This window comes from Canis lupus, chromosome 29 (genome assembly GCF_011100685.1).
Source record: "Canis lupus familiaris isolate Mischka breed German Shepherd chromosome 29, alternate assembly UU_Cfam_GSD_1.0, whole genome shotgun sequence".
Lineage (NCBI taxonomy): Eukaryota > Metazoa > Chordata > Mammalia > Carnivora > Canidae > Canis > Canis lupus.
In genome coordinates this window covers 28,587,397-28,600,883 of record NC_049250.1, presented here as the reverse complement: position 1 = coordinate 28,600,883, position 13,487 = coordinate 28,587,397, and the positions used below count along the sequence as shown (strand labels likewise).

General features: G+C 40.5%; 1 protein-coding gene across 5 annotated transcripts in view; it reads left to right on the top strand.

Moving 5' to 3' along the window:
• ZNF704 (zinc finger protein 704) overlaps positions 1-13,487 on the top strand; it is a 259,566-nt gene that overhangs the window by 88,160 nt on the left and 157,919 nt on the right. The gene's annotated exons all lie outside the window — the stretch shown is intronic.

The window sequence follows — 13,487 nt, the reverse complement described above, 5'->3', positions numbered from 1 at the left end:
CCCCTGACAGACACAGAAGTTGTATGTCTTAAGAGTTGACCAGATAGGTGAATGCAACTCAGCACCTAGGCAGCTCACATAAGAAGGGGGTTTAAATGCAACGCCACATATATAGATGTGCGTGTATAAACAAGGACTAGTATAATAGTTCCTCCCTCTGCTGAGATAACCTAGAAGTAACAACACTCTGGTAGCAACAAGCATACCTCACACCCAGATGGTGGTTTTCAATACCATCCTCCAGTGAAAGGAACCGGGTCAACGTTGAAAAAATGACTGATTCTAGAACCAAGGAAAGAAATATACAAGATGAGCCTAAAGAATCTTGTCAGGCCAGGAAGTAAAGAATTTAAAAAAGCACATTGCTGGGTGCATGTCAGAGACCAAAGGATCCAACAGAAAGAGCTTCTAATGTCCAAAGCTGAGACTATTCTAAACAACAAAATAAAATAGTATTGGATTATAACTCAAAGCATAGAATAAGTATCCATGAGCTCATATAGATATAAATGAACAATCTGAGAAATAAATTATAGAGGAGAAAATCTCTTGTGCAAAAGAATTCCAAATAATTTACATAAATGTTTACACTTCAAGAGCATAGGGCATAAATCCACTCCTTCAGTGTTGGTTGCTCTTAGTGACTCCTTCCAATGAGTACAGTGTTAAGGAAGAAAAGTAACTTTACAGCAGAGAAACCTAACAAATACTACTTCAGCCAGGTTATATGCAGTGATAAGTCATGTTAGTATTATATACCCTTGATACAATGTGATGAAAGTGACATTTTACTTGTGTGATCTTCTTCCAAACCAGTAACTCCATTCTAATTACGCAAAAGATTGATACAAATCCCAATTGAGGGATGTTCTATAAAATACTTGACTGCACTCCTCAAAATTGCAAAGTCACCAAAAACAAGGGAAGTCTGAGAAACTATCACAGCCAAGTGGAGCCTAAGGAGACATTACAATTAAATGTAGTGTAGGTATCCTGGATAGGATACCAGAACAATGAAAGGACATTAGAAAAACTAAGGAAATCTGAATAAATTAAGGACTTTAGTAAATAACAATATATGAATACTAGTTTTTTAAATTGTGACAAATGTACCATATTAATATAAGTTGGTAATAATTGGAGAAACTGGATGAGGAGGTTTAGGGGAGCTCTGTACTATCTCTTCAATTTCTCTGTATATCTAAACTTCTAAAAGATAATGTTTATTTTTAAAAAAATTTTTTACAGTTGTCTAGGAGAGACACTTGGGTGGCTCAGTGGTTGAGCATCTGCCTTTGGCTCAGGTCATGATCAAGTCCTGGGATCAAGTCCCACGTCAGGCCCTGAGGGGAGCCTGCTTCTCCCTCTGCCTATGTCTCTGCCTCTCTCTCTCTCTCTCTCTCTCTCTCTCTCTCTGTGTCTCTCATGAGTAAATAAATGAATCTTTAAAAAATAAAATTAAATAAAAATTAAAAAGTTAAAAAAAAAAAAGATGCCTAGGAGAAAACCTGGAAGACCTTGTGTATGGTGATGCCTATTTAGATACAATACCAAAGGCAAAACCAATGAAAGAACCAATAGATAAGCTGGACCTCTTAAAGTTAAAAACATCTGCTCTATGAAAGACCGTGTCAAGAGAATGAGATGACAAGCCACAGAATGGGAGAAAATATTTGCAAAAGACACATCTGAGGAAGGACTTGTATCCGAAATATACAAAGAACTCTTAAAACTCAATAATAAGAAAACAAACAACCCAGTTTAAAAATGGGCAGAAGATCTTAATAGACTTCTATATCTCACTAAAGAAGATATACAGATGTCAGATAGGCATGTGTAAAGATGTTCAACATTACATGTCATGAGGGAATTGCAAATTAAAACAACAAAGGGATACTGCTACCCACCTATTAGAATGGCCAAAATCTGGAACATTGTCAATACCAAATGCTGGAGGAAGAGCAACAGGAACTCTCATTCACTGCTGGTGGGAATGCAAGATGGTACAGCTACCCCGGAGGACAATTTGGCAGTTTCTTACAAAAGTAAACATAATCTTACCATAAGATCCAGTGATCACACTCCATGGTATTTACCCTTGGTATTTACCCATGCTCCATGGTATTTGCTCCAGCTACTCTGGAAGACAGTTTGGCAGTTTCTTGCAAAAGTAAATATGTTCTTACCATATGATCCAGCAATCACGCTCCATGGTTTGAGAAGTTAAAAACTTATGTTCACACAAAAGCCCGCACACAGATGTTTATAGCAGCTTTATTCATAATTGCCAAAACTTAGAAGCAACCAAGATGTCCTTTAGTAGGTGAATGGATAAATTACAGTACATCCAGACAATGGAATATTATTCCCTAAAATGAAGTGAGCTATCAAGCCATGAAAAGATATGAAAGAAACTTAGATGCATATTACTAAGTGAAAGAAGCCAATCTGAAAAGGCTCCACACTGAAGAATTCCAATTATATGACATTCTAGAAAAGGCAAAATTATGGGAACAGTAAAAATATCAGTGGTTGCCAAGGGCTCAAGATAAGGAGAAATGAATAGGCAATGCACAGAGCGTTTTTAGGACAGAAAAACTCAATGATACACCACCAAAAGTGAGTCCTAATATAATCTGTTAACTTTGGGTGATAATGATGTGTTAATAATATAGGTTCATCCATTGTAACAAATGTACCACTGTGGTGCAGAATGTCAATGATGGGATAATTTGTCCATAGGGCAGGGAGCGGGGGGTGGGGGGCAGGGAGTATATGCAAACTCTCTGTACTTGCCATTCACCATTGCTGCAAACCTAAAACTATTCTAAACTATTGTTTATTAATTTTTTTAAATGCCCATAAGAAATCTATTACATCCTTTCCTAGTAGTCAAGCTGAATGGAAGTCAGATTTCTAAAGTTTATCTATTTATACAGAGTTGCTAGAATTAAGCAGGTTGCTAGAATGTGGCATCAGAACAAGGAGAGACTTAAATTGTATGATTTAAATGTTGGATGGCTCCAAACTCTGATAATAGAATGCTCTCATCTTTCTCAGACGGTCAGGCCTTCTCTCCGTGTGCAGTGCAGGATGGGCAAGATGAATGTTTGCTTCTGTGATTCCCACTTTGGATCCTGCTTCCTGGTACATATACACCCCTCTGCCGAAGCACACATCACATTTTCTCTGCATTCCTTCAGGTCTGCTTTCCGGGAATCCAAATATGTAGACTTTACACTTTTATGGCTTTGACCTATTTTTCCTTGATTGTGTAGCTTAACTTTGAAAAATGTGACACTTACTTCATTTCCAAATATTTCCAAGTACTCCCTCAAAAGCACTGCTGACAATTCCGGCTCCTTCAAATATTCTCAATAAAATACATTTTCAGGCTGTCTCTTCCCCTGCCCTCCTCTGATTATAGTCCCATTACTGAATGACTTTCCTACTATTTTATTTTAACATTCATTTTAAAACCGAATGCCCAGAACTGCTGAAGGGCTCTTACGTGTCATCTGATTATCTCAGAGTCCAGTGAACTCTTGTATTCATCTGGACATTGTAATTACATTAATGCAGCCAAAAATTGTATTAAGTACTTTAGCAGCCCCATCTCACTAGCTTTGTTGAGACTGTAGTTAAAAACATCCCTGAGGCCTTTATCCTGTGAACTGGTGCATCACGCAGCTGCTCATAAAGTCTCTCCTCCAACTTGTGCTTTTATAATTGAATCTCTTTAAATGTAAATGCAGACAATTACATTTGTCCTAGTTAAATTTCATCTTATTTTGAGCCCAGAGTTCCCGCTTATTGAAATCTTATAGCATCTTGGTTCTGTCGTGGATCTCTGTTATGTGTACTTGTTTTTGTCTGTGACCCAGGTAGAGGAAGCTTGCAGACGGTTCTAGCCTAGCTGGGCTAAATCAAAGCTGGAGGTACGGAGAGGAGACAGCAGCAGTGATTGCCCAGGAATGGAGAAGGCAAGTTGCCTTCTTTCACCAAGTAGCAGTTCCCTGAGGCTTTGGTGGCAGGTCACAATCCAACATCATAAAATACATTGAAAGTCTTGTGTTACTCATTGCATTTACCATACTGGAGTTTATGAAGGACTGATAAATTAGAAGGAATTTGAGGCTGTATCCTCCCCTCCACGGCTCTGCATTCTCTGAGACATTCTTCAACGGGGGAATAGGGGGCAGAACTGAACTAGTGAAAACCTGGCTTTTTCCTGTAGGCTGCAGTCTATACATTAGGTCTGCCCAGCACTACTCAGGACAACGGCCCTCGGTCTATTTTTAAGTCTATAGCATGCCTGAAGGATCGTGTTCCCACGAGTGACACCCTTTCGCAAGTGTGGTTGCACGTTATGGGCTACTGCTTTAGCAGAGGCTGCCAGCATGCTGGGGGTTATTCTAGTGCATCAGATGTTTCCCCTACTCCTCTCTCTCCTGCTGCTTCATGGCATGCCCCTGACTTGAAAAATATCTCAGCTCTAACATTTAAAGCAGTGATTTGCAAACTGCAGCATGTTAAAGCTGGGGTTGGCAAACTATGGCCCGTGGACCAAATCTGGCTCACCACCTGTTTTTGTACATTGTTAAATGGATGAGGGGCAAAAAAGTTTTTTTAAAAAAGAATATTTCCTTACACAAGAAAATTATATGAAATTCAGTCTCATGTAATAAGGTACATAATAAAATTTGATAAAGTTGTACTGGAGTACAGACACTCTCGTTTGTTTATATATTGTCAACAGTTGCTTTTGTGCTACTTTAGCAGATTCAGGTCTTGGGACAGAGATTTTATGGCCACAAAGCCTAAATAGAAATATATCACTTGGCCCTTGACAGAAAAACTTGTCCATTCTGTGTTAAAGGATCACTTGCATCAGACTCACCTGGGATGCTTTCGAAACTAGATTCCTGAGCTCTACCCCATATGAAAGGCATCAGAAGGGGCACCGGGGTGGCTCAGTGGTTGAATGAATATCTGCCTTTGTCTCAGGTCGTGATCCCAGGGTCCTGGGACCAAGCCCCGCATCAGGCTCCCCACAGGGAGCGTGCTTCTCCCTCTGCCTGTGTCTCTGTGTCTCTCATGAATAAATAAATAATTCTTTTTTAAAGAAAGGCATCAGAATTTGAAGATAGGCCCCAAGAATGTGCATTTTCAGCTAGCTCATGTGGTTCACATCTTGACAAATGCTAAGACAAAACTAATGATAATGAGCTGAGTGTGTGGGAAAGGAAAAGAGTCTACCCTGCTTTCTCGGCCCAACCTACTGTCTTTTTATCCCAAGTGATGTAATTTTTCTACAAACTATATAAATTATATTGGTCAATTTCTAAACACTTCTCCAAATCAGCTCTCTGACAAACTTTTCTATTTTGTAGTAAGAATGCTATATTAGGGGGCAGCCTGGGTGGCTCAGCAGTTTAGTGCCTGGCTTCGGCCCAGGGCGTGATCCTGGAGACATGGGATCGAGTCCCACGTCGGGCTCCCTGCATGGAGCCTGCTTCTCCCTCTGCCTGTGTCTCTGCCTCTTTCTGTGTCTCTCATGAATAAATAATAAAATCTTTTTTTAAAAAAGAAAAAGAATGCTATATTATTTTTCTAGAGCTATAACAAATTCCCATGAATTGGGTGACTTACCAGAAATTTTGTCTCTCACAGTTCTGGATGCCAGAAGTCTAACATCCAGCAGGGCATTATTCCTCCTGGGAGACCTGAACAAGAGTCCATTCTCTGCCTCTTGTAGTGTCTGGTGACAGCATTCCTTGATTCATGGTCTCATCACTCCAGCCTCTGCCTTCATGGCCACATTGCCTCTTCTTCTTCCCCAAGTCTTCTCTTCTGTCTCAGATCTTCCTCTGCTTTTCTCTTATAAGGACACTTGTCATCAAATTCAGCACCCGCACAAATAATCCAAGATGATCACATCTGAAGAGCCTTAACTTAATTGCATCTACAAAGAACTTTTTTCCAAACAAAGTCACATTTCCAGGTTCCAGGGAGTAGGGTATACGTGTATCCACCCGGCAGAGATGCCACCATTCTCCTCTTGCTCCAGTGACCGTTCGGCTTACAAGTCTTGAAGATCCCTCCCTCTCTCTCCAATACTACTGGTACCATTTTTATTCCATTCTGTCCACAGGAATCTCTTACTTAGGAACGTATGGTGGGGTCCTGTTCTTTGAAAAATTTAGAACACATTTCTGAACCTGGAAGTAGGGGCTTTCTAGAGTAATATTGCCAGTGGTATATTCTGTTTCCTTCTCCCTCTCCTTCCTGGTTTGTGTCCCTTACCTTCCAGCCACGCTGTACTATTTGCTATTACTGTTCCTGCTTGTATCTTCTCTCTGAATTCATTCATGCTGTTCCTTCCTTCTGAAAGACTGGATTTTCCTCCATCCACCACTAATCCTGCCCTTGTATTATCTATGACCCAAACATCATTCAAAGCTCACTTGTCCTACCTCCTCAAGAGAGCTTTGCTGTTTCTTCCCTCTGGATGTGAATCTCTGAGACTTTGACACCTGTTATGGCATTGACCTTATTCTACCTCATGTTATAATGTCTGTATTGGCATTGCCATTACTCTACACGTAAACTTCTTCAGGCCAGGGATGGTGAGACAGTATACTGAGTGGTTAAGAGCTGGGGCTCTGCATCAGACTGCCTGGTCAGCTCCAGTCACTTACCAGCCATGGATCCTTAGGTTATTTAAAATCTCCCCATTATAGTCTTCATTGTAAATGGGAGAATAATAACTCCTTCCTGGAGCTGCTGTGAGGATCACATGCAGTGATGCACGTAAAGTGCCTAGAATATTATAAACGTGCAACATTTAGCTTTTTGTTATTGTCTGTCTTCTGTCTCCTGGTGGCTAAGACAAGGACTTCTATAAGTAGGTACGAAATAAATACCTCTAGTGTTTAAATCATGAGATTCGAACCCAAAACCAGAAGCAAGGGGACCTGAGTTTCTCTGTTCAGACCTCACGTTTATCAACTCTAGATATGACGTGTCGTTTGCAAGAACCAACATAAATAAACCAACTTTCTATCTTTTGCTGGATGTGAGTATCGTTAGAAATTCTGTGATGGTGTTCTTTTCAATACTGTTTCTTTCCATCAGACAAATAGTTGGTGTTTAACTATGGTTTTAATTTTTTTTTTAGTGTTTTCTATCATACAACCTAGTTTGTAGCCAGACACTAACTAGCCTGAAGTAACCAAAGCGTAGACACTTCTGTTGTTATGAAGTCCATGGAAAGGAGCAAGCGCCTGGGAAAAGGAAAGCAGCCGTGGGCCTGTGATGCCTGTCAGTAACTGGTACATTTATAGATTTCTCCTCAGACTATGGTGATGCTCATAAGGAAGAGCACCCCCGTGGCAAGTCTCATTAAAAATGGCCCTTGAAGACTGCATTTGCTTCGTGATTCGTGATCTGACACAGTGCTGTGGGCATGGGGGCTCTAGGCAGAGAACACTCTGGGTGGCTGCAGGGGTGCCCAGCACTGGCAGGCCTTGAGAGTGGACTGGATTGCAGGTGGCCAGTCTCTCAGCCTCTTAGTCCAGTTAGTGGACATGGTTCTAGAGAGGATTTAAAATATGTTTTTCAAAACGTGAGGTCTGGGTATCATGGTAGGAAGTAGTAAAGGAATGTGGGCAGAGCTCTGGCTTGGAACCAGATTTTGAATAAACTTCAGAGGAGTTGCTGTAATTATAGAACTTGGCAACGCAGTTGGGTTGCAATGCCAGATTAATCTTCCCCAATAGAAAGCCTGCAGTTTTATAAAGTAGGGACCTGATTAATCTGATCTTGTATTCAGGGGTTGGACTTTCTGGTCTCTCTTAAAGAATTTTGCTCTTTGAGACTTCCCTGGGAATGTACTGAGCAATCCCATGCAGAAGCAGCTTTTAGATATTATTAAACTTCTTCCAGACATAAATCCCCCCCCCAAAATGGATTATACTTATTTAGGGGTGTATACTCTGGAATTAAATGTATATTTTTTCCATAGAAACACAGTTACTAGGTTTACTTCAAAGGATAAATTTAAAAAGCAAAGTAAATTTAACCCCTTATGTAGCCAAAATGTAGTATATGGGCAATAATATATATTCTTAAGAATGTACCTTTTGACAGTCTTTGCCCCTTCCCAGCTATCCATACCTGGACGGCATCCTACCCCTCAAAGAACCAGAGAAAAATAGCTGGGTAACAACTTTTTATCTTTCCCTCCAAGTCTCTCCTTGTACAGAGGTTAAAACTGAAGCTCTCTGGATTTGAGGGACAGTATCAGATGGGAGTTCCCTTTGGAAGAGGCCAAGTTTGTGTCCAGGTTTGGCATATGGGATTTTTCATTCAACCCACGTGGGACCTCTGGTGCCTAAAGAATAATAATTATAGTGATTTTAGAAATAACAACTAATGCACACTTACTATACCATGCATGGTTCCAAATGCTTTATATGTGTTAATTCATTTAATCTTTACAAAAGCCTTCTGAGATTGGTTCTCACCATTTTCCACACAAAGGCAAACCAAAGCATGACAGAGGTTGAAGAAGATGCTAAGATCAAACGGCTAAGGAAACGAGACCCAAGATGCCAAATCAGGCAGTCTAACCTCAGCGTCAAGCTGTGGATACTGTACGACCACCACCAATTCCTCCCTGTGCAATCTTAGATGCTTTTTTCTAGCATCTAAGATGTATATAACAGTCTTTTATGACCTCAAGGAAATGAGCTGTTCACACATCACCTACCCAGTAAATGTCCCACTGCCCACCACTGCACTATCCAGAACTGCTGTTGGCCTTTGTGTGGCCCTGGCCTGTGTTTAGACTCCATTGGTGATTGTTGATGTGTCTTCAGGCCAGCTTTCCCCATTTGTCCCTCTTCCACTTGCATTTTCCCCTCATCCTGGCCGACGTCATACGGGTGATGGTGTCCACTAACTTTCTGGATAGCTAAAGCTGAAACCAATCTGATACCACTCACTAAAGCAAAGCAAAATGAAAAACCAACACGATGATCTTACTCTTAATGCTGACAGGAAAAGAAAAATGAGTCTAATCAGAGGAATAGGAAGGGTAAGAATGTAGATGGAGATTTGTGACAGTCTACAGGAAACTTAAGGTTTTTCAGTAACGTTAAAGATTCAAGGACCTGAATCTATGTTAAGTCTCATTTCACTTCGTTTCTTATAGTACAGTCTTATCGGCACCTGTCTTGCCTTTCAATTTGCAGATGTAGTGAAGTGAGGAATGATTTTCCTGAGATATCTGAAAAAGAGTGTCAGACTGTGGAAAGAGAGCCCGTGTGAAGGCACCTGTGCCGTGAGCAGCAGTTACCTGTGATGACTGATGAGTTGTGATTGGTGAAAAGAAAAACACAGCTTGTGCATGCTCTTTGTATGGAGGGAAAATGCTCATGTAGGGAGAGAGGTGAGGTGGTTTCTATGCGATGATGGGAGGGCATTGCTGACCAGAGAAGCAGGTGGGGGTGGAGTGGGGATGGGGTAAAAAAGGGCAATGTGCAGGGTCGTTGTTAGCATATCATTTTTTAAGTGACTATACCCTGGGCCTTGTCTAGAAGTACACTAATCACATTTCCTCTACAAGTGCATTGTCTATAAGTATTGATCACCTACCTAGAAAAATTAAAATAATGAGACATTTTGAAAAGTAATTCTAGAGTTCAGTGAAGTGACTGCAAGTAAAACCAATAAAAAAAGCAGTTGCCTCTAGTTAGAGGGTGATTCCAGTTTATAACCAGTAAGAAAACATAACTTTAAAAAATTCTCAACAGCAGAGTAATATAAGAATACTCTTTTTAAAATTTTTTTTATTTATTCATGAGAGACACACAGAGAGGGGCAGAGACACAGGCAGAGGGAGAAACAGGCTCCCGTGCAGGGAGCCCGACGTGGCACTCGATCCCGGTTCCCCAGGATCACTCCCTGGGCTTCAGGCGGGGGCTAAATCCCTGAGCCACCCAGGGATCCCCTGTAAGAATACTCTTCATGAAAAGTGTATGATCTATACAAAGTTTTTTTTTAAATTTTGCTATACAAAAGATGACTTAAAGAAATATATACTCTTTTATATAATAAAAAGATGGGGGAGCCTGAGTGACTCAGTCAGTTAAGCAACTGACTCTTGATTTCAGCTCAGGTCATGATCTCAGGGTTGTGGGAAACAGCCCCAAGTAAGGCAATCTGCTTAAGATTCTCTCTCCCTCTGCCCCTCCCCACACTGGCATGCATATGCGCGCTCGCTCTCAGATGAGATCTTTTAAAAAAATGTCTATTCTTCATAAATTGATTTTAAGGTTAACTGTAGTTTTTTTTGTAAATGTTACAAATTTTTACTTATATAATTATAGTACTGATCAAAATTCCCATAGGATTTTGGGTTTAGAACTACAAGTGAGGAGAGGAAAAGATGAGACTGGGACTTAAAAGGATTCTAATATCTGTTAAGAATCACACACAAGTGAGGAAATGGTCAGAGAAATCTAAATTAAAAGAATGCTATAGCAAGATTGCTAGAACTCATACAGCAATTCGGTAGCGTGGCAGGATACAAAATCAATGCCCAGAAGTCAGTGGCATTTCTATACACTAACAATGAGACTGAAGAAAGAGAAATTAAGGAGTCAATCCCATTTACAATTGCACCCAAAAGCATAAGATACCTAGGAATAAACCTAACCAAAGATGTAAAGGATCTATACCCTCAAAACTATAGAACACTTCTGAAAGAAATTGAGGAAGACACAAAGAGATGGAAAAATATTCCATGCTCATGGATTGGCAGAATTAATATTGTGAAAATGTCAATGTTACCCAGGGCAATATACACGTTTAATGCAATCCCTATCAAAATACCATGGACTTTCTTCAGAGAGTTAGAACAAATTATTTTAAGATTTGTGTGGAATCAGAAAAGACCCCGAATAGCCAGGGGAATTTTAAAAAAGAAAACCATATCTGGGGGCATCACAATGCCAGATTTCAGGTTGTACTACAAAGCTGTGGTCATCAAGACAGTGTGGTCCTGGCACAAAAACAGACACATAGATCAGTGGAACAGAATAGAGAATCCAGAAGTGGACCCTGAACTTTATGGGCAACTAATATTCGATAAAGGAGGAAAGACTATCCATTGGAAGAAAGACAGTCTCTTCAATAAATGGTGCTGGGAAAATTGGACATCCACATGCAGAAGAATGAAACTAGACCACTCTCTTGCACCATACACAAAGATAAACTCAAAATGGATGAAAGATCTAAATGTGAGACAAGATTCCATCAAAATCCTAGAGAAGAACACAGGCAACACCCTTTTTGAACTCGGCCACAGTAACTTCTTGCAAGATACATCCACGAAGGCAAAAGAAACAAAAGCAAAAATGAACTATTGGGACTTCATCAAGATAAGAAGCTTTTGCACAGCAAAGGATACAGTCAACAAAACTCAAAGACAACCTACAGAATGGGAGAAGATATTTGCAAATGACATATCAGATAAAGGGCTAGTTTCCAAGATCTATAAAGAACTTATTAAACTCAACACCAAAGAAACAAACAATCCAATCATGAAATGGGCAAAAGACAAGAAGAGAAATCTCACAGAGGAAGACATAGACATGGCCAACAAACACATGAGAAAATGTTCTGCATCACTTGCCATCAGGGAAATACAAATCAAAACTACAATGAGATACCACCTGACACCAGTGAGAATGGGGAAAATTAACAAGGCAGGAAACAACAAATGTTGGAGAGGATGCGGAGAAAAGGGAACCCTCTTACACTGTTGGTGGGAATGTGAACTGGTGCAGCCACTCTGGAAAACTGTGTGGAGGTTCCTCAAACAGTTAAAAATAGATCTGCCCTACGACCCAGCAATTGCACTGTTGGGGATTTACCCCAAAGATACAAATGCAATGAAACGCCGGGACACCTGCACCCCGATGTTTCTAGCAGCAATGGCCACGATAGCCAAACTGTGGAAGGAGCCTCGGTGTCCAACGAAAGATGAATGGATAAAGAAGATGTGGTTTATGTATACAATGGAATATTCCTCAGCTATTAGAAATGACAAATACCCACCATTTGCTTCAACGTGGATGGAACTGGAGGGTATTATGCTGAGTGAAGTAAGTCAGTCGGAGAAGGACAAACATTATATGTTCTCATTCATTTGGGGAATATAAATAATAGTGAAAGGGAAAATAAGGGAAGGGAGAAGAAATGGGTGGGAAATATCAGAAAGGGAGACAGAACGTAAAGACTGCTAACTCTGGGAAACGAACTAGGGGTGGTAGAAGGGGAGGAGGGGGGGGGTGGGAGTGAATGGGTGACGGGCACTGGGGGTTATTCTGTATGTTAGTAAATTGAACACCAATAAAAAATAAATTAAAAAAAAAAAAAAGAATGCTATAGGGGTGCCTGGGCGGCTCAGTTGGTTAAGTGTCTGCCTTTGGCTCAGGTCATGATCCCAGAGTTCTGGGATGGAACCCCTTGTCGGGCTCCCTCTGCACCCTCCACCCCCGCTTGAGCACACACTCTCTCTCAAATGAATAAATAAATAAATAATCTTCAAGAAAAAAAGCATGCTATAAAGCAGCTGGCCTGGACTTTTTTTTTCTTTTAAATGTCATGTCATGAAAGACAAAAAAGGGAGAGAGAGATGGAGAGAGAGAGAAGGAGGAGGAGGATACAGAGGGAAGGAAGGAAGGAAGGAAGGAAGGGAGGGAGGGAGGGAGGGAGGGAGGGATCAAGACAGAAGAAAGACAGGTCAAAGGGCCTAGATTAAAACACATTAAAGAGGGCAGCCCCAGTGGCCCAGCGGTTTAGCACCACCTTCAGCCCAGGGTGTGATCTTGGGGACCCGGGATTGAGTCCCACATCGGGCTCCCTGCATGGGGCCCGCTTCTCCCTCTGCCTGTGTTTCTGCCTCTCTCTCTTTCTGTCTGTCATGAATAAATAAATAAAATCTTTAAAAAAAAATAAAACACACTAAAGAGACAGGACAACAACTAAATGTAATGGGTGATTCTTGATCAGATCTCTCTTTTTTTAAGCTATAAATTTTGGAAGCATTGAGAAAATTTAAATATTGATTGTGTATTGGACAATAGTTCAAATGCAATAATGCTATTTTTATAAAGGAGAATGCTCTTGTTCTGAAAAGATATATACTGAAATATTTAGAGATGAGGTGTCATGATGTCTCTGGGTTACTCTCAAGTAGTTCAGTAAAGAAAGTACGTGTGTATGTGTTGCATGTATACAAATGCAGAAAAATAAAATGTGACAAAATTATAGTAATTGGTGAATCAAGGTGAAGGCTCTATAGGAGTTCACTGTCTTTCCTTTAGCTTCTCTGTAGATGTGAAATTGTTCCAATTAAAATGTTGGCAGTGGAAGGGGAGGCGGGGTATAACAAACGAGAGAGTATTAAGGAAAAT